We start from the raw sequence: 20859 nt of genomic DNA, 5'->3' as shown, positions 1-20859 counted from the left end.
GGTCTGGGTGGGTTGTGCTTCGGCGGGTTGGTGTGGAGTTGTTGGGCCGAAGAGCCTGTTTCCACACTAAGTAATCTAATATAATCTAATCTAATCTAAAAAAAAGGTAGCCTGATGCTCAGAACTTAGTATTCAGATTTGCAGGTGATAACCTTAGAGGACACATTTCACTTTCCTTCTTTGTGACAGGACACTTTTACAAACTGCTGTTTGATGACGCATTCTCATCATCCAGTTATCAGTGATCCAACTAAAAAGGACACGTTGGGAATTAGTCCTTAGTCCAAGCAATAAGACATTCTAAAAGAAAAGGTCAAGTCAGTTGCCCACATTCCTAACATAAAGTGTACAATAAACTTTAGGTTTAAATTTTGTCAGCTTCAAAATTATAAAACTCCTTGAATCCGGTCCCCTATTTCAGTTTCTAGAACATAATCAAATAGGGACTTGAGTGACGTGGGTTACAGCAAGATTTATGGCAGAATTGGGCAAGGTATCCAGGAAACTCTATCTCAATATATGGAATATCTTGCTGTTTCATTTATGTATCTGCTGAGTGGTGAGGCAAGATGTTTATTCATCAGCGAGGAACTACCCGCTAAGGAGAGTTACTGTAGTTAAACACCTTATTAACAGCTCAACCTACTTCAATCGAATCCTATCCTACAGACGTGCCAAATAAGCGAGATGACTTAACCTGGAGATTTCAACATGGAAAATCAGAACCCGGTGACTTCAGCTGGACCTGCATGTTAGAGTTTGGGAAACAACGCCTCAAGGAACATGTCATGGTTATTGGCCAGGTTTACTCTTTATCCATAGGCACTGGCATTTGCATGTGCCAGCTTCTAAGGATTCTCATGGCACATCTGATCCACTTGTGGTATGGTTTTACCCTTCAATGTTGTACTGCAGACTGCACTGGCAACTATCATTGTAATGCTGCAGCAAGGACACTGTACACTCATGGAACATGTACCAAGCTTATGAACTGGATCAGGCTGCATCACCATGCTTTTCCCCTTTATGTCATAGTGCTCATTCACACTAAGTCTATCTGGTGCTCACAGTATTCCCATGTTATATTGCCTTTGCTTGCCTTTTTGTGCTTTGCTTCCATTAACCAGAGATATGTGGCTTGTAGCACTCCTGATGAAGGCCTTATGCCTGGAACATCGATTCTCCTGCTCCTCAGATGTTGCCTGACTTGCTGTGCTTTTCCAGCGCCACACTTTTCAATTCTGATCTCCAGTGTCTGCAGCATTCACTATCTCCTTGCTTCAGTATTGCCTTGTCTTTTCACACAGGAATAAGATTAGGATGCTTGCATGGTTGTCAGCAGGCCTCATTCTCCCACAGCTACCTGGACTACACCTCCTCCCATCCTGCCCCCTGTAAAAATGCCATCCCATTCTCCCAATTCCTTCGTCTCCGCCGCATCTGTTCCCAGGAGGACCAGTTCCAAAAACGTACAACCCAGATGGCCTCCTTCTTCAAGGACCGCAATTTCCCCCCCGACATGGTCGACGATGCCCTCCACCGCATCTCTTCCACTTCCCGCTCCTCTGCCCTTGAGCCCCACCCCTCCAACTGCCACCAGGACAGATCCCCACAGGTCCTCACCTACCACCCCACCAATCTCTATGTACAGCGCATCATCCGCCATCATTTCCGCTACCTCCAAACGGACCCCACCACCAAGGATATATTTCCCTCCCCTCCCCTATCAGCATTCCGTAAAGACCACTCCCTCCGTGACTCCCTCGTCAGATCCACACCCCCCACCAACCCAACCTCCACTCCCGGCACCTTCCCCTGCAATCGCAGGAGGTGCAAGACTTGCGCCCAGTTGAAACTTTATTGCTGGAACAGCACAGCAGGTCAGGCAGCATCCAGGGAACAGGAGATTCGACGTTTCGGGCACAGGCCCTTCTTCAGGAAAGAAGGTCTTTTAAACAATATAGTTCTCATTCAGCATGCTGTAACCTTTTACAGGACATTTTGCATTGAGACAAAAAGTGTGTAAGTACATGTTCTCGTTAAGAGTACACACAATTTGAAATAATTAAATGGTAGCGCTCAACAGCTCACCCTGTGGAGAAGTTAGGAATTACTGGGAGCAACTTGTGGGTTTGCACATTTAACAAAGCATGTGCTCTCAGGAATTACTGTCAGTTTCAGAGGAGTAATGAGGGCAAACGCTGACAGTTTCAGCATCATTACTACTCCAAAATCTGGACCATTATTATTTTATCGGCTTCCCTTTCATGTTTGCTGCCAACACCTATAAAATATATTTCTTTTAAAATTCTTGAATGGCTAAAGCATAGTCTCTGACTGATTCAGTAATCCAAGCAAGTTTTGTCACTGAATTTTAATAAATGCCTTGAGATTAGAAAAAAAAAACTTGATGTAAGCAACAGGGCTTCTCATCACAGATCAATTACTCTGTACTCTTATTTCAGCTTCAAGCTGTTATCTTGTTTATATTGAGATTTTGGTCATCAATAAAAGTAACAATAACATAGCTCCATGAATTCCATTTTAGCATTGATAGAATTTTATCACCATTAGGTGCTAATTTTCAGTGGTTAAATGTACACAGCTAGGTAAAATTGAATGTAGATAGGAGTATTGGAAAATTGTACAGCACAATTATTTGTAATAGGGATCCTAAGTCGTTGACAAATAACATGCCCCTGCAACAATGTTATGGATCATGATAGGTATTTATAATTAAGTACTTTAAACAGCAAATATTTTTTTTCTGTTGTATAATTCAGAAACTCAATACTTAATGATTTCTTCCTTGTCCATTTATTGACATACTGCCAGATTCAAACATTTCCTTCCTACCTTTCTCTTGTGTAATTTACATTTATCCCACCAGCTCCTGCCCACTTCCCATCAATCTCAAATTCCATTCCAATTTGTTCAAATGTTTAACATGTCCACTGTTAATTCTCCATCTCAATTTCAATCTAGCACCACAGGAATTAGGTTATTCGGCTTCCTCATTAAGTGTGGAATGTAATGATTTCTGTGATCCTCCCCGAGATGGCATTACTGCTATAATGTGCTTCTTCCTGCTGGTATAGGGAAGGGTTAGTAGGAGTAAATTGCATCCAACTTGGAGGAGGAAGAATTCAACTGAAAATAAAATTGTCCTGGCTAGTTAGAAGCTGTGATGTGGAAAGAGAAGTCAGAAAAGGAGGTGAAGGTGAAACATAATGGCATCTGGGAGGAGAGAAATGGTCATTCCAAACCCATGTTGTTTCATTGGTATAGAAATTTGGTTCTATTGTAATGAGAGTATTATGGCTAAAGGAACAGAGTGGCCTGAAAAAGTTGTCCTTTTCACTTCTGGCCTCCTCTGGCACAGCTCACATGGAATGCCAAGGGAAGGTGCTAGCATTGGGCAAGTTATGTGTGCATCCAAAACATGCAGAATGAACAGACAGTGACAGCATTCAGCGTCCAGTCTGACAGATCCTTGTAACATGAATGATAGAAGCACAGTATTCAGTATTCTTGGATTAGTGTTGCAAATTGTGAGGCTTATGAATTGATATGCTTTCAGACTGTATCTTTTTGTTTATAAAATTACTATGGTTTCGTACAGTAGTTTTAAATTTAGGGTAAATGAAAGTGGTCATGGGAGTTGTGCTGGAATCTGACTAACAGTAAGTTTCAATTGCTCAATTGTTAAAAATCAAAGGGACTTGAATTGTTTAATTAGACTGAGGTGTAAAGTATTTATGCTTTGGCCAAAGACAGCAGTTTACAACTCTACGTTAACATATCAATTTGCCTGAAGTCCCAAAAAGCTGCTTTCAATATCAAATGCTCTTAACAATCCCTTCACTTTTAGGTGATTAAAAAAATAGGGAACCTTTACCCTTGAGCCATGGCTATCACAGAAACATAAACATTGCTGTTTATTTTTGTGCAGTTTGCAAGTAGAGCCAGAGACAGAATCAATCATTCCAGCACCTGTAACAAAAAAATAAGATCATAAGATCTACAGACATTGAAGCAGAAGTAGGCGATTCAGCCCACTCAGTCACCCTCAAATCTACTTTCCTACCCTTTCCCCATAAACCGTGATTTCCTTATTGTCTTTGTTGACCAGTGCTCATGAGAAGGAAAAGATATAATAGATTGGGTTAGCTTAGAGTGAAGAGTCCCAGATGCATGTTTAAAATTTGTTTATTCTATACTATTTTACTTTGATTTCTTTTGTTAGTAAATTTTTATTTTGGTACTAAAACAAAATTTGTTCCATTCCATGTATTTATTTCTGTAAGAGACCACTTCTATAAAACCAAATCAAAATATGATCTGTCCAGCTAGGTTTCTGTCTGGAATCATGCACGTCCAAGAATAACATCTGCTGCAGTCATAACCAATACACAAATCAAGACACATTCTAGCATTTATGTTGGGTGTATATAGTACCACTGATTTTGTACCACCTTGTCCTACAAGTAGAAGAAAAATTGTTATTGTTGCAAGTTTTTTTTGTGATGTGCTTGCAATTGTTGAATAGCAAAATATATATGAAAGTGAGATGCAGCTGTGAGGCTTATAGCATTGATATACAAAAGTGAGTTGGAGCAGCTGAGTGTTATGCATGAGTCCCGATTGTTAATCAATGAGTTTTGGAGATGTGACTCATTGGGTCATGTTAGTGGTTCATGGTGCAGTCAGGAGGAGTTGGAATTTGAAGTTGCATTCACTGATCTTGACCATTCATGTGATCTTCATGATTTTTCTTCAAAAGGGCAGCTGTCTTTGGGCTCCACTGTGGAATTATCCACTAAGGCCTCCTGCTCCTATTTTCCTTCTCGTTTCTGTCGAGATGGCAAATCTCTCAGAATCAGGTCTCCACTGCTGTGCCAAAGATCAAAGAGTCCATGACTCTGACATTGTGCTCCATTTGTTGTCTTATTTCTTATTTTAAACAACGTTTGGAGATGGCTGCACCAACAGCTACAATCTGAAAGTGCCTTTCCTATAAGAGTTGTAAGTAGAAACTCCAGGATAGATGTATCTCATATTAGTTACACAAGTAATGGAGTCTCCTTCTGAGTAAACAATCAGTCGGTGCTGGGCTGCATGCCTCAATCATGGTGATGAAGAGGGAGCATAAATTTGCCTGTTACCTGTAGCCTCACCAATCTGCAATGCAATCTCCCATTTTCACTCATGGGTTTCAGTGACATTTTAGCCCATTGTGCTTTTCCAAGCTTTGATTTCTGATATGCAGTATCTGTTACTTTGATATATTCCATCCCCTACAATGTGTAGTATAGTCTGTGACAGTTGATACCGAGTAAATTACATCAATATGAGGAGGCACCTTTCTGAGAACACGTCAAACCAAGAAGGCAGTTGAGCCACTTTGATAAGACAGATTTGGATGAAGAGGCTCTTGGGCTCATTGATTTATCAACCGTGCTGCATTTAGCTGTTTTGTAAATAAATCCATTACTTAGACTTCAATCGCTCTTCCTTATAATCTGCTCCATCTGATGGCTGTTTGAAAGAAATGTTTTCAGCTTTTGTCCAAAGATAACCCTTCACAATCTACAGACCCCTGGATCCTGTTCCTTGGCTTTTAGAAACATTGGTTTGAGGTTTCCTTTCACAATTCCATTAAGTATCTTAACTGGCTCTGTAATATCCCTTCTGCACATCTCTTATTGTGGATGAACATAGAACATAGAACATAGAACAATACAGCACAGAACAGGCCCTTCGGCCCACGATGTTGTGCCGAACTTCTAACCTAGATTAAGTACCCATCCATGTACCTATCCAAATGCCGCTTAAAGGTCGCCAATGATTCCGACTCTACCACTCCCACGGGCAGCGCATTCCATGCCCCCACCACTCTCTGGGTAAAGAACCCACCCCTGACATCTCCCCTATACCTTCCACCCTTCACCTTAAATTTATGTCCCCTTGTAACACTCTGTTGTACCCAGGGAAAAAGTTTCTGACTGTCTACTCTATCTATTCCTCTGATCATCTTATAAACCTCTATCAAGTCACCCCTCATCCTTCGCCGTTCCAACGAGAAAAGGCCGAGAACTCTCAACCTATCCTCGTATGACTTCCTCTCCATTCCAGGCAACATCCTGGTAAATCTTCTCTGCACCCCCTCCAAAGCTTCCACATCTTTCCTAAAGTGAGGCGACCAGAACTGCACACAGTACTCCAACTGTGGCCTAACCAAAGTCCTGTACAGCTGCAACATCACTTCACGACTCTTGAATTCAATCCCTCTGCTAATGAACGATAATACTCCATAGGCCTTCTTACAAACTCTATCCACCTGAGTGGCAACCTTCAAAGATCTATGTACATAGACCCCAAGATCTCTCTGTTCCTCCACCACACTAAGAACCCTACCATTAACCCTGTATTCCGCATTCTTATTTGTTCTTCCAAAATGGACAACCTCACACTTGGCAGGGTTGAACTCCATCTGCCACTCCTCAGCCCAGCTCTACATCATATCTAAGTCCCTCTGCAGCCGACAACAGCCCTCCTCACTGTCCACAACTCCACCTATCTTCGTATCATCTGCAAATTTACTGACCCACCCTTCGACTCCCTCATCTAAGTCATTAATAAAAATTACAAACAGCAGAGGACCCAGAACTGATCCCTGCGGAACTCCACTTGTAACTGGGCTCCAGGCTGAATATTTACCATCTACCACCACTCTCTGCCTTCGACCGGTTAGCCAGTTTTCTATCCGACTGGCCAAATTTCCCTCTATCCCATGCCTCCTGACTTTCCGCATAAGCCTACCATGGGGAACCTTATCAAATGCCTTACTAAAATCCATGTACACTACATCCACTGCTCTACCCTCATCCACATGCTTGGTCACCTCCTCGAAGAATTCAATAAGACTTGTAAGGCAAGACCTACCCTTCACAAATCCGTGCTGGCTGTCCCTAATCAAGCAGTGTCTTTCCAGATACTCATAAATCCTATCCCTCAGTACCCTTTCCATTACTTTGCCTACCACAGAAGTAAGACTAACAGGCCTGTAATTCCCGGGGTTATCCCTATTCCCTTTTTTGAACAGGGGCACAACATTCGCTACTCTCCAGTCCCCTGGTACCACCCCCGTTGCCAGTGAAGACGAGAAGATCATTGCCAACGGTACTGCAATTTCCTCTCTTGAGAATCAAGATCCCAAACTTCCCATTCCCCATAACTAATCACTCTTTTTGCTCCTCTTCTCAATTTCCTGTTCAAGAACTCTTCTTCACTCTTCTCACATTTTGATCTACATCCTCTTTTGATTATCTTCCACAGAATTGAGAGGAATCATAATCATGGATACAGGTTCAACTCACCTCTTAATTTGGAATGTGAACCATGAGTTGTTTGTTGGAATATGCGCAGAGGCAATATTTTAAACTTCCTGAATTGGTCTGTCTTAGTTTATTCTGAAATGCATGTTGTGTAAATTAATTGGAGCAGTAAATATAAACCTTACTGTATAACCTATTTCCTCCAATAATTTACATATGTATGCAACAACATTTCTGGTTGATCTTCAGACAAGTATTATGCACTTATAATTAGCAATTCAGAAATTAACTAAAATTTTCAAATGAAATGTTATATTCTTAATTTAAATTAGCCTTCATTGTATATGCAGAATATTATTTCATCCAAACCAATCGCTTTCATATATTTAATAATCAGGCTCCTGCATGAATTAGGTTGGAGGTATTATCTACAGACCCAAAATTTGAGCTAGCACTGCTTGAACTTGGGCTTTCATTATGCTGCATTTAATTTTACAGCATCACAATTTTCTAGTCTCAGTCATATTACTGTCTTGCAGCAATATGTGCATTAACTACTTAAATAAATGTTTGCTTCAAAGTAGGTCCAATGTGCACTGCCAATAGATTAATTGGTAACCAAAGCATAATTTGGCTCTAATCTGGTCCCATTCGCCTGCTTAAATCGTTAATGAAAACCACCTCTCTCACATCATGACACTTTATTAGTTTAGCTATCATGCAGCAGCTGTACTGATCAGACATGAATCATTCTGACTCCCACCACATTATTCTATAAGCATTGGGGAGATAAATGACTGAAGAGGTTATGTATTTACTGTCAGATGTAATTAAGTGCTATGCGTGTGTGGTCATCAGTGCTGAATGGCTAGGTTAAAAACACTGCCCTCTTAAGGCACATCAATGAATTAAATGAAAGCTAATTGCACTGAAATGTTTTAAAACACCAACAAATGTTCCAATTCAAACTGACACATTATCCACTGGAGGTTTTCTCAGGAAACAATTTTTGGTAAATTGTATCAAAGCACATTTTTACATTTGCACGGTCATGCCATTCTTAACAGTAACTAAATGATTTAACACTTCCTGACAAAATAAATGAATTCCATCAAATATTTCCTTCATGAAGTAATCATCCTTCAGAAGATTTGCACACTGTCTCACTAATCATGATGCGGTTTTTGACAAAGCAAGGAAATGGTGCAAATGTTGATACAAACGCCAACACTTTTTATTTTGCAACTGGTGAAATGAAATGTATTCTTTATTGTTACCAGTTTGCATCTTGGAATATAGAACATAGAACATTACAGCTCAGTATAGGCCCTTCAGCCCTCGATATTGTGCCGACCTGTGGAACCAATCTGAAGCCTACATTATCCTACATTAAACCATTTTCATCCATATGTCTATCTAATGACCATTTAAATACCCTTAAAGTTGGGGCAAATTTACTAACCCAACCTTCTACACCCTCATCTAGGTCATTTATAAAAATGAAAAACACTGTGGCCCTAAAATAGATCCTTGCGGTACACCACTAGAAACTGAACTCCAGGATGAACATCTCCCATCAACCACCACTCTCTGTATTGTTTCAGCTAGCCAATTTCTGATCCAAACCACTAAATCACCCTCAATTCCATGCCTCCGTATTTTGTGTAATAGCCTACCATGGGGAACCTTGTCAAATGCCTTACAGAAATCCATTTACACTTTACCCTCATTTAGTTGTTTGGTCATGATCTCAAAGAACTCAATAAGGTTTGTGAGGCACAACCTACCCTTGACAAAACCGTGATGTCTATCCCTAATCAACTTATTCCTCTTTAGATGATTATAAATCCTATTCCTGATAACTATTTCCAACACTTTACCCATGACTGAAGTAAGGTTCACTGGTCTATAATTACCAGAGTTGTCTCTACTCACCTTCTGAAACATGGGGACAACATTTGCTATCCTCCAGTCTTCTGGCACTATTCCTGTAGACAATGATGGCATAAAGATCAAAGCCAAAGGCTCTGCAATCTCCTCTCTGGCTTCCCAGAGAATCCTAGAATAAATCCCATCTGGCCCAGGGGACTTTTCTAGTTTTACACTTCCCAGAATTGCTAACCCCTCCTCCTTGTGAACCTCAATCCTGTCTTGTCTAGTAGCCTGTATCTCAGTATTATCCGTGACAACATTGTCTTTTTCCAGTGTGAATACTGATGAAAAATATTCATTAAGTGCTTCCCCATCTCCTCGGACCCCATGCACAACTTCCCACTTCGATCTTTGATTGGCCCTAATCTTTCTCTCGTCATTCTTTTATTCCTGATATACCCGTAGAAAGCTTTAGGTTTTTCCTTAATCGTATCTGCCAACAACTTCCCATGTCCCCTCCTGGCTCTTCTTAGCTCTCTCTTTAGGTCCTTGCTGGCTAACTTGTAACTCTCAAGCACCCTAACTGAGCCTTCACGTCTCATCCTAAAATAAGCCTTCTTCTTCCTCTTGGCAAGAGATTCAACTTCCTTATAAACCACGGCTCACTTGCTCAACCACTTCCTTCCTGCCTGACAGGTACTTACCTATCAAGGACACACAGTAGCTGTTCCTTGAATAAGCTTTACATTTTAATTGTGCCCATCTCCTGTAGTTTCCTTCCCCATCCTATGCATCCTAAATCTAGCCTAGTCACAACAATGAATTTTACATGTATAATTTTGTTTCAGTAATAGCACTATAACCTCCTTGTACGAAAACAGCTAGTTCCAGCATCACTTTAGAATCTTGGGTACAAAGGAAGTAAAGAACAAACTTCCACTTGTCAAGATTCTTTCACTAAGTCAGAATATCTCAAACTCTTCATAGTCATTAAACTGTATGATGTAAGTTCTCACTTCAGTGCAGTGTTTTTCATTGTGTTGCTTTGTTGTCCCTTTTTCCAAGTTAATGAAAGAAATTCCCTAGTAGTATTTGAAGAATGGCAGAGTGCTTTAAAGTTATCTTTAAAAAACCTTACCAAGATAGATTCATCTGTTTAGAAGCAGCTAACTCACAGACTGATGTAAGCTTTGTTGATACTGATGTACATAAATTCATGATCTTATTTTCTGATGTAATATTACATATACATATAAAATGTACATACTTATAGTATTGACAGTGAGGCATTTGGAGATACCCTAAATATGTAAAAGGTATTATATAATAATACAGGAATGATGATCATCTGTGGATTAATATATAATGCAGTATATGTAATATATCAATATAGCAATATAACAAACATGTCAATGGATAAGCAATAAATCACTAATGAAGGTCAGGACAAACTTGATTATTTATGTGTTGACACAATGACCATTGCATTGTTGTAAAAGTTAATTTGGTTCACCAATATCCGTTACAGAAGGGCAGCCCTTCCTTGTCAGATTTAGATGATTCTAGTTCCACATTATACAATCCACTCAAGAGGTGGTTTGGAAAGCCATTCATTGGAAGAGAAGAACTATGAAAATAATAGAAATAACAAGAAGACCAATCAGGAACAACTTAGACACTGTGACAAGGTTTAAACAGCATGTTCAAAGACTAGCAAATTTCTCATCGCAAATCTCAAGATACTCAAAGTTGAAAGAATTGACTCATTGGCTTATTATGCAACAGACTAAAGTAGTCAAGATCGAGAAATTGTCAAAGTATTAGAATATCCTTTAATACCAACAGGATTGAATGATCAGAAATGTAGGGATAGTGGCATATATGGTTGGATAAGCAATTTCAAGGTAGACCTCAATATTAACTCCATGTCCCAAAGGTTTTCATGGTTTTAAGTTAAACTAGGCCAACTATTCCTTCTACTGATCTTGATTCAATTGGAAATGTAGGATGACATACCTGGAATAGAATCAGCCATATGATAAAATGAGATTCTAACCTAGTGAAGCTATGTGGCCATCTGCTAAACACTGAAAGCCACACAGAAAATGACTAAACTGGATACTTTAACAAGTACATCCCACCTCCATCAGAAAATGTTGGTGTACAAAAGCACAAATAATAAGTGGATATACCTTGAACATTCCCATTCTCAATCACAGTGAGACAAAGGAAATGGCTAAAGTATTTGTAATCAAAAAGTGCCAAGTGAAAATCTTGGCAAGCCCCCTCCTGCCAACCACATCCACAAACTTCAAATGCATGTCTCCTCTAATTTCATATGTTCAGTGAATTTGGTTCACCAATAACCTTTACAGAAGGGCATCTCTTCCTTGTCAGATTTAGATGACTCAACTGCACTATGAAACAATAATATCTTTCTGCAACAAAAGCAGGAATCGCTGGAGAAACTCAATAGATCTGGCAGCATCTGTTGGGTGAAAACATTTCTTCATCAGAATTGATCATTCTTCTGTGATGTCTTTGAATGATTAAAAGGTGTTATCCTTTTCAGTGTCTCACTTTGTATTTCTTGATGAAACGACCTTCACTAAAATTTCAATTACTGGTATCTAGGACATTAAGTCTTTTGCTAATAGAACTTTACACACACACACATATATATGAAGAATTTTTTTTCCTTTTTTAATTTATGAAATTTGAGAACAGAAGGAGCCTGCTGCAGACTCGGGTTATATGTTACAATGAAATTCATGATATTTCAAATGTGAATTTCCTTGATGCTGGTCAGAAACATGTCCAGCCTTGTCAGCAAATACATGGTCTGTGTATTGTTCATCAGGAACATTCACATCCAGGAAAGCACTTTACAGTCTGTGTTCTGTTTCATTTCAGTTCTACCATTTAGTTGCATTCTCTAATGAATGTTTTTCCTGTGAAGGATTTACTTCCTTTTATAATTTCCCCAGTTTAACTTGCATCCTTCTGGCATGCTATGTGACATGTGCAAAGGAATTATCATTAATTGCTGACTTATTTCCAAGTAGAAAGCCGGTGGCAACATAAATTACCCCATTAAGATGTTCCATACACCCGTGAAATTGCAACCTAACTTATTGCATTGAGTTTATCTCATTTTTTGAGCGCATGCAGGAATTTTTGACAGCCATGAGGCTAATTCTAATGATTAGACTATTGTGCAGAAATGTGTGATTTATAAATCCTCTGCATTTCTTCCTTGCCACAAATTGCTGTTTTCTTTATGGATTAATATTGGTGTATACCATGACCTCATTGTTTGTATAGCAACATCTGAATCAGTGTATCATCTACCTGTTAAACTTCGGATCATCATTTTTATGAATTCTGGAACTAAATAAATAGAAGCTCAGACCTACCTTGCTGAATTCAAACATAGATTGTAACAGAGTAGTGAAAAACATTGTAACAGCTTTTGAATTAGATTATCAATGCCTCCAACTTGACACATGAAGTAAATTGTTTGCTTGTATGATATTTCATTCATTTTTTGACCATTCACAAGATATTAGCAGCACTGTCAGAGCCAGCATTCATTGCCCATCTCAACTTGTACTCGAGAAGTTAATACTCAGTCACCTTCTTGAGATGTTGCAGTCTTTGTGTTGAGAGCACCCATACATTGCTACAGTACATTGCTGGAGTATATTGCTGGAGTAAATGGAGTTTCAGGATTTTGATCCAGCAATGAAAGAACAGCAATATATTTAAGTCTGGCTGATGTGTGCCTTGAGGAGAATTTGGGAACGGCGGCATTGACAGGCACTTTCTGCCCTTGTCTTTCTGGTTAGGAGAGGTAAATCAGTGTGAGAGCTGCCATCAAATAAGTGTTGGTAAAGTGCTGAGGTGCATTTTGTGGATGGTTCACTCTGCAGTCATGTTGCACTCCTGGAGGAGAACGTAAATGCTTTATATTCAAATTGTGACTGAGACCATGATTGCTGAGTCAAATGAACTGGACAAACAGCTCTGAAACTGATCTTTTCTCTGAATTGAAGCATTAGATAATTGAAAATAAAATAATTTGTAGCACTTCTTAAAATGGCTCCCAGTTTTGCTAATTAATAGTCTTGTTAAACCAAATTCAAGAGTAGGATTAATCGTTTCAATTTTTAAAGAAATCAAAATAGGTCTTCAATCTTTCAGCGGATGTTGGATTCACTGGCTGGGCCAGAACATATTTCCTATTCCTAGTTGCCCTCAAGAATTTGGTAGTGGGCTGTCTTATCAAAACCATGGCTATCCATTTGGTATAGATGGATTTGGTATAGTTGAAACTTTATTGCTGGAACAGCACAGCAGGTCAGGCAGCATCCAGGGAACAGGAGATTCAACGTTTCGGGCACAGGCCCTTCTTCAGGATTTGGTATAGTGTCTAATAGTGAGACAGCTCCAGGATTTTGATTCAGCAACAAAGAAGGAATGGTAAAATAGTTCCAAATCAGGATGATAAGTGCCTTGGAGAGAAATTGGCGGTAGTTGTTTTCTGCCAGATACAGAAGAATTAACAAATTTTGATTGTCTGAAAGCATTTTGTGATGGTCAGAATGTATGTGTTACCTTCAAGTCCATGATGACTATACAAAGGAACATCAATTCTCCGAATGACATGGGCAGGGAATATTTTGTCAGATAATCGAATGTTCGGATAATCAAATGTTCAGATAATCGAATGTTCGAATAATTGAATGTCGGATAACACAGTTTAGCCAAGCATCAGGACCTTGTGATCTTGCTGGATAATCTGAAATTCAGATAATCGAATGCCGGATAATCAAGGTGCCTCTGTATAGAAAATGTTGTCTTTTTGTACCTCTTTGTGGTACAGTATTTGTCCCAATTAATAGAATTCAGTTGCAAGCCTTTGAGAAATAAAATAAAGAATGTTAGCTTTTTCAACGTGCTTATCCTTAAATTACTGCAACATCGCACAAACTGGATATGAATGAAGATAAAATAGGTATTATAAAATTAAATAGAATATAATTTGTATTTTGATACAGGTTTGATGATACTTTGGTTAAAGTAATGGTTTTAAAAATGCAGATTTCTCCATCACCGTGATGGTTCTTGTAGTTGATCAGCTTGGAAATGGATTTAAGGTGAGTTTTAAGACAGATCAGATGTCTATCAAGATGGTTTGGTGCAGCATGAAGACTTCTGCCCAGAGCTCATCTGCTCCCTTCACTTTTACTCTTTTTCTTCTTTCATTATTTTCTTTTTGTACTTTAATCTACTTACCTTCCATGGAGAGTGAGTTTCTGCAGAGGGGATCAGAGCAGGGAGAGAGCGAGCCCAGAGTGTGGTGGTGAGAGAGGTTCCTCCGGGTTCTGCGGTGGTGACGACAAAAGAAGGCAGCCTGAGGCAGTGGTGAGAACAGGAGGCCCCAGGTCTCCTGCTATCTTTGGCAGCAGCGAGTAGGGGGAGATTAAACTTACTTTCAGGAGAGAGTTCAGTAGTGGAGGAAGTGGCAGCAGTGGCATCACAGCTTTGTCAGGTCTGGGGTGTGGCAGTGGCTGGGGGCCTGAATCAGGACTTAGATGGTCAGAGGTCAAGCCCAATGCGGGAACAGCAAGCCCACTGCAGCATTGAGGTAGGTCGCCTGGCATCTGTGGCAGTGGCAGTGAGCACAGGCAGCTCAAAGTCTCCCGGAGAGCGGGCCAAGGCAGAGAAGATTGAGCTCTTGTCGCGAGTGTGAGCTCAGCATGGCTAAGCAGTTAAGAAAGATTGCCAAACTTTTAACTCTACCTCTTTACTTCTCTACTTAATACTAAGAAGGACTGTGATGTTTAACTTTTAACTTTATTTCTTTATTTTTCTACATTATACCCAAGATTTTGTATCTAGCTACCTTTGTACCTACGATGATGCTGAGAATTGTGGCATTGTGTACTTTTCACTGTACATCTATACTTCTGTACTTGAGTACACATGACAATAAAATCTAAACCTGAAAAAATTCAACAGTACTTTGGTTGCATGATTGCTTGTAGCTGACTTCTTGCTGAAGATTGTTATCATTTCTAATGGTTCCACCCTTTCTCCTTTGTTTCCAGGTGCAAATAAGCTTCAATTCCCAAAACTAGTTTCCATCACACACCTACAAAGTTAATATTTCTGAGGGCAACTCATTCTGTCTGGAAAAATCATTATGACATAATAACAAGTTCAGAGTGACTACTTACTTTGAATTGTCACAAATAAAGACTTGATTTTCTGTTATATTCCTTATGAAACAGGAAGGTGAGTTTGCATTATTTGGGGGTTTTGCCCAACCTTAAACAACAAGGTGTGTGAACTTCTCAAGTAGCTCTGATCACACTATTTGTGGGAGTAGTAGGTGAAGTACTCTTCAAGGCATCTTTACAAATCAGATGATATCTGACAATGCATGAATTAATACGCATTCTCCTTAGAATAGGCATGGAATGGAAAATGTTAATCATCTTAATCAGGGTAAGATGCTGTAGAGAAAGGAGGAAGAGAGGGAGAAAAGCCATATTGCTGAGGTATTTATATGAATTTCAGATTGTGTCTGGAGTTGATAATGTGAAAGTCACATGATGTCCACCATCTTAAACTGTGGAATCCATTTTAAAAAATACGGCTTTAAAACTTGTAATGTCCCCAAACCCATCCTCAGCAGGCGATTTTCAAAACAACTTAGAAAACATTTTCCTTTACACGTTTCACTTTTCATACTTCTGATTTCATTGAACCAGCATGCACTGACATTCTCAACAGAGAAGAAACAAATTAAAAACTAGCATCATGCATATTTTAAATAATAAAGGGCAAGGGCAGGAAGAGACTTATTTATTTTCTGGCAAATAAACAAATCAGCAGAAGATAAATAATTCTAAAACAGATTACTTTCTGAAAGAAATACTTTGTGGTGGAGAAACCAGTTCCGCTGCAGATGTATGCCATTAGGCACAAGTAAGTTCATTTAAAAAGCAGTTGGAAAGATTGACTAATTAATTAAATAAAGGCCGGAGGCAGTTTTCTTTCCCACTAACAGCAGGCAGTCTAATTACATGAACAAAAAACAGAACATTTGAATGGACATTGGTACCAAAGAAAGCACTCACTTAATTACTAAACATAAGAACAATTTATTCTGTAGTAATTCAAAAGAGCCTCAAGTTTGGATAACAGTGAGAGGAATTATCCAATTAAAAACTTTAATGGCACAACTTATTTACTGTACACAAAATGACCATTTGGCCCAGCAGTATATATTGGTACTTACAAGTTTCAGTCCACTTGACTTCATTTTACCTGAGCAATGCCTTTTTGCAAATGGTACTTCTTGAGTTTCCCAAGATGTGTGTTAGTCACTTTCATAGATGGCAGCATCTGTGAAGAGATATTAGTGGTAATGCTTCAGGACTGGGCCCTCTGCCTGCTTTTCGAATTCTAATGTGTGTCCATGTGTAGGAGTGGAAGGAATCGCTTGTGAAGTCCCATTTTTGAGGGTATGAACATAGGCAGTTGATCTAAATTTGCAGGCAATGCTGATTTGGCAACAGCAGAGGCATTTTGGTGCTCTAGCTAGTCTTATAACCTTGTACAAATGAATATCTAGCAGGAATGACCCCTCTCCCACATCCCTGCTCACCAACCCGTCAACTGTGGGATATAAACAAGTCCTCAAATAACTTATGTTAACTTCCTAGTTGATTCTTGTTTTGGCAGTTTGTGTAATTTGATATGCGTTTGATCTTTTTTTTATAATTACTTTCTTTAGTTGCAAATACTCCTGGGAGTAGTGTGCCAGGTGAAGTACTCTTCAAGGCCTCTTTACAAATCAGACGATACCTGACAATGCATGAATTAAAATAATTTCTCCTTAGAATAGGCATGGAATGGAAAATGTTAATCATGTTAATCAGGATAAGATGCTGTAGAGAAAGGAGGAAGAGAGGGAGAAAAGCTCTCAGATGAAGGCCATCAGCATCCAGGACATTTAAGGAGCAATTCTCTGATGTGAGTCAGTGAGCAACAATGTGTGAGATGTCTGTGCTTCAGTGAGCATTCTGGCAGCTAGTCCAGCCACAACCTCAGGTCAAGTCCAGTATGACATTGCTCATAGATGTCATGGTGATCACTGCAATTAAATTGATGCATCTGGCTCCAGCTCAGGCTGGAGTTGGAGATATTTGCAACATCTTTTTGCCATTTTGATGTTGCCTATGCCAAAACATCGATTTTCTTTTTGTCAAAATGGATAACTAATATTCATTTTCTCTTACCATGTACTTGTAGGGGGAAGCGTGTGGTTTTTGGGGTATTGTAGATTTTGACACAGTGAATGGTGAATTGACCTATGCATCTTGGTTCTTGAGTGCCTGTATGTCGACCATGCCATGTACCAGAATCAAAAGTGAGTCTATTCTGTCAATGTTCAGTTGGCCCATGATAATAGGCAATGAATCATGCCCAGTGCCCAGTATCCTAGCAACAGTCACAATGTTCCAGTTCTCAATGCCAAATGCATTAAAGCTATCATGATAAGCTAATTGAAGTCTACTGGGCAACAAGAGGTACCTGTTGACAATTTAGCTCATGGTCCTATTGAACAACTAACATGGGTATCATGCCTATAATAAAAGCTATGCTCCCACTCAAAATGTGATTGAGCAGATTATTGGCACCCCATTGCAATGGTTTCCTTGCCTAGATATGTTTAGATGGTTCTGGAGTACTCAATAGCCAGAATTCAAGATTTATGGTGGTCTGCTGAAACTTTGCAAATTTCTCATCATGTGGTATTCTTGGACACCAGCTATAAGATGAAAAGGAAGAGGAAAGAAGAAGGCCCCTCTATTTTTGAGCTTTCTGTGAACGTATCAGTAAATTATTCTTCCACAACTATTCTACATTCATCAACAGTCACACACCTTATCTTCCATCTGTCACTGAGCACCAGCGTATCTACGTGACAACAATGCAATAATAAAAACCACCACAAAATAAACTTCACAAGCCAAATATATAAATAAAGTTTTCAATTATTAACAAAAGTCAACTATTCAATTTCATGCATAGCTTTAGTACCTGTTTTCTGTATGCCTTTGCCTGTCGCAGTGCTATCTCCATGGTAGCACTTAACAATTAAAGGTCTGTGATTTTCATTGGAGAAGACCTTGGTTGGCTTTGCAAGACAACGCCAAGCAACTCTGAGCCTGGAAGGATTGGTTTCAGACTGTAACATTTTGTCCTGGCTGCAGCAGACTTCACTGGGAGGCTGAGAAGCAACAGTGAAGGCGTCAGAACAGTGGCAAGAATGGAAGAGAATGGACATTCTGCTATCTAAAAAATGGGCTGGAGGAGTATTGCTGAACTGAAATGAGAGTCTGCAAGCCCCATTGAGCTCTGTAAGCCACAGCAACGTTGGCTGATGTTTGAGCAACTGCTGTTTGTGCTTAACTCTGTTCAGCTGAGACACTATTCATTATTCATTAGATTTTGGATCTGCATGCATGCAAATATATGCAGATGTAGATATGCAAAGGATGGGATGTAAATTCTAGACAAGGCCTTTGCCAAGGTAGCACTGCCATCATCCATGCTTCTAACTATTGCATTTGACTTTTGGATATACCTGTCGAGCATTCTTCAGTATTCTTCTCTAAGCTGTTCAATCCAAACAAAGGTCTCAACTGAATCCGATGCAGCAGAACCCAGCAGTGACTGTGTAAATTGGCGCTTGTATTGTCTTCACTCCCTGATGTGGTTTCAGGTCATTCATGCCTGTTTTCTCACTGCCTAGAGATCCTGCCTATGAGTTATTGTAAGTGTCAGTTTTAGATCAGGGACCTGTGACTGTGGAAATTGAGTGATAATGCTGTGTCTTTGTCACTGTTTTTATCCTGCCCTGCAACTATTTCATCAGGCTGCAGTTCTTGAGTATGTGACCAGAGAGAGGCATAAGAGTGAGGTTGTGGAGGTGTGAGAGAGCATAAGAGGTGCATATTTATACAATTTGTAGTTTGTAATTTGGAAGAGAGTGAAAGTTGAAGGACATCATGGAAACGTGGATAGAAGAGGAAAAGGAATGGTTGTTGGAGGTTCCTGGTTACAGATGTTTCAGTAAGATCAGGGAGGGTGGTAAAAAAGGAGGGGGAGTGGCGTTGCTAATTAGAAATGGTATAACAACTGCAGAAAGGCAGTTCGAGGGGGATCTGCCTTTAGAGGTAGTATGGGCTGAAGTCAGAAATAGGAAAGGTGCAGTCACCTTGTTGGGTGTTTACTATAGGCCCCCCAATAGCAGCAGAGATGTGGAGAAACAGATTGGGAAACAGATTTTGGAAAGGTGCATAAGCCACAGGGTAGTAGTCATGGGCGATTTCAACTTCCCAAATATTGATTGGAAGCTCTTTAGATCAAGTAGATTGGATGGGGCGGTGTTTGTGCAGTGTGTCCAGGAAGCTTTTCTAACACAGTATGTAGATTGTCCGACCAGAGGGGAGGCCATTTTGGATTTGGTACTCGATAATGAACCGGGACAAGTGATGGGCTTGTTAGTGGGTGAACATTTTGGTGATGGTGACCACAATTCTGTGACTTTCACCTTGGTTATGGAGAGAGATAGGTGCGTGCAACAGGGTAGGTTTTACAATTGGGGGAAGGGTAATTACGATGCTGTAAGACAGGATCTGAGGAGCATAAGTTGGGAGCATAGGCTGTCGGGAAAGGATGTCGTGGAAATGTGGAACTTTTTCAAGGAACAGATACGACGTGTCCTTGATATGTATGTACCGGTCAGACAGGAAAGAAATGGTCGTGTGAGGGAACCTTGGTTGACGAGGGAGGTTGAATGTCTTGTAAAGAGGAAGAAGGAGGTTTACATAAGGTTGAGGAAACAGGGTTCAGACAGAGCAGTGGAGGGATACAGGATAGCCAGAAGGGACCTGAAGAAAGGGATTAGGAGAGCCAGGAGAGGGCATGAAAAATCTTTGGCGGATAGGATCAAGGATAACCCAAAGGCATTTTATGCGTATGTGAGAAACATGAGAATGACGAGAACGAGGGTAGGTCCGATCAAGGACAGTAGTGGCAGACTGTGTATTGAGTCGGAAGAGATAGGAGAGGTCTTGAATGAGTACTTTTCTTCAGTATTTACGAATGAGAGGAACCGTATTGTTGAAGAGGTGAGTGTGAAACGGACTGGTAAGCTAGAGGAGATACATGTTAGGAAGGAAGATGAGTTGGACATTTTGAACAACTTGAGGATAGACAAGTCCCCCGGGCCTGATGGGATATATCCTAGGATTATGTGGGAAACAAGAGAGGAAATTGCAGTACCGTTGGCAATGATCTTTTCATCTTCACTGTCAACGGGGGTGGTACCAGGGGACTGGAGAGTGGCGAATGTTGTGCCCCTGTTCAAAAAAGGGAATAGGGATAACCCCGGGAATTACAGGCCAGTTAGTCTTACTTCGGTGACAGGTAAAGTAATGGAAAGGGTACTGAGGGATAGGATTTATGAGTATCTGGAAAGGCACTGCTTGATTAGGGACAGCCAGCACGGATTTGTGAAGGGTCGGTCTTGCCTTACAAGTCTGATTGAATTCTTTGCGGAGGTGAC

Source organism: Chiloscyllium plagiosum, unplaced genomic scaffold (genome assembly GCF_037043375.1).
Source record: "Chiloscyllium plagiosum isolate Xiang-an unplaced genomic scaffold, Cpla_swu_hap1 HiC_scaffold_7, whole genome shotgun sequence".
In the NCBI taxonomy this organism is placed as follows: domain Eukaryota; kingdom Metazoa; phylum Chordata; class Chondrichthyes; order Orectolobiformes; family Hemiscylliidae; genus Chiloscyllium; species Chiloscyllium plagiosum.
The sequence above is the reverse complement of the archived record's forward strand: the minus strand, read 5'-3'. Positions refer to the sequence as shown.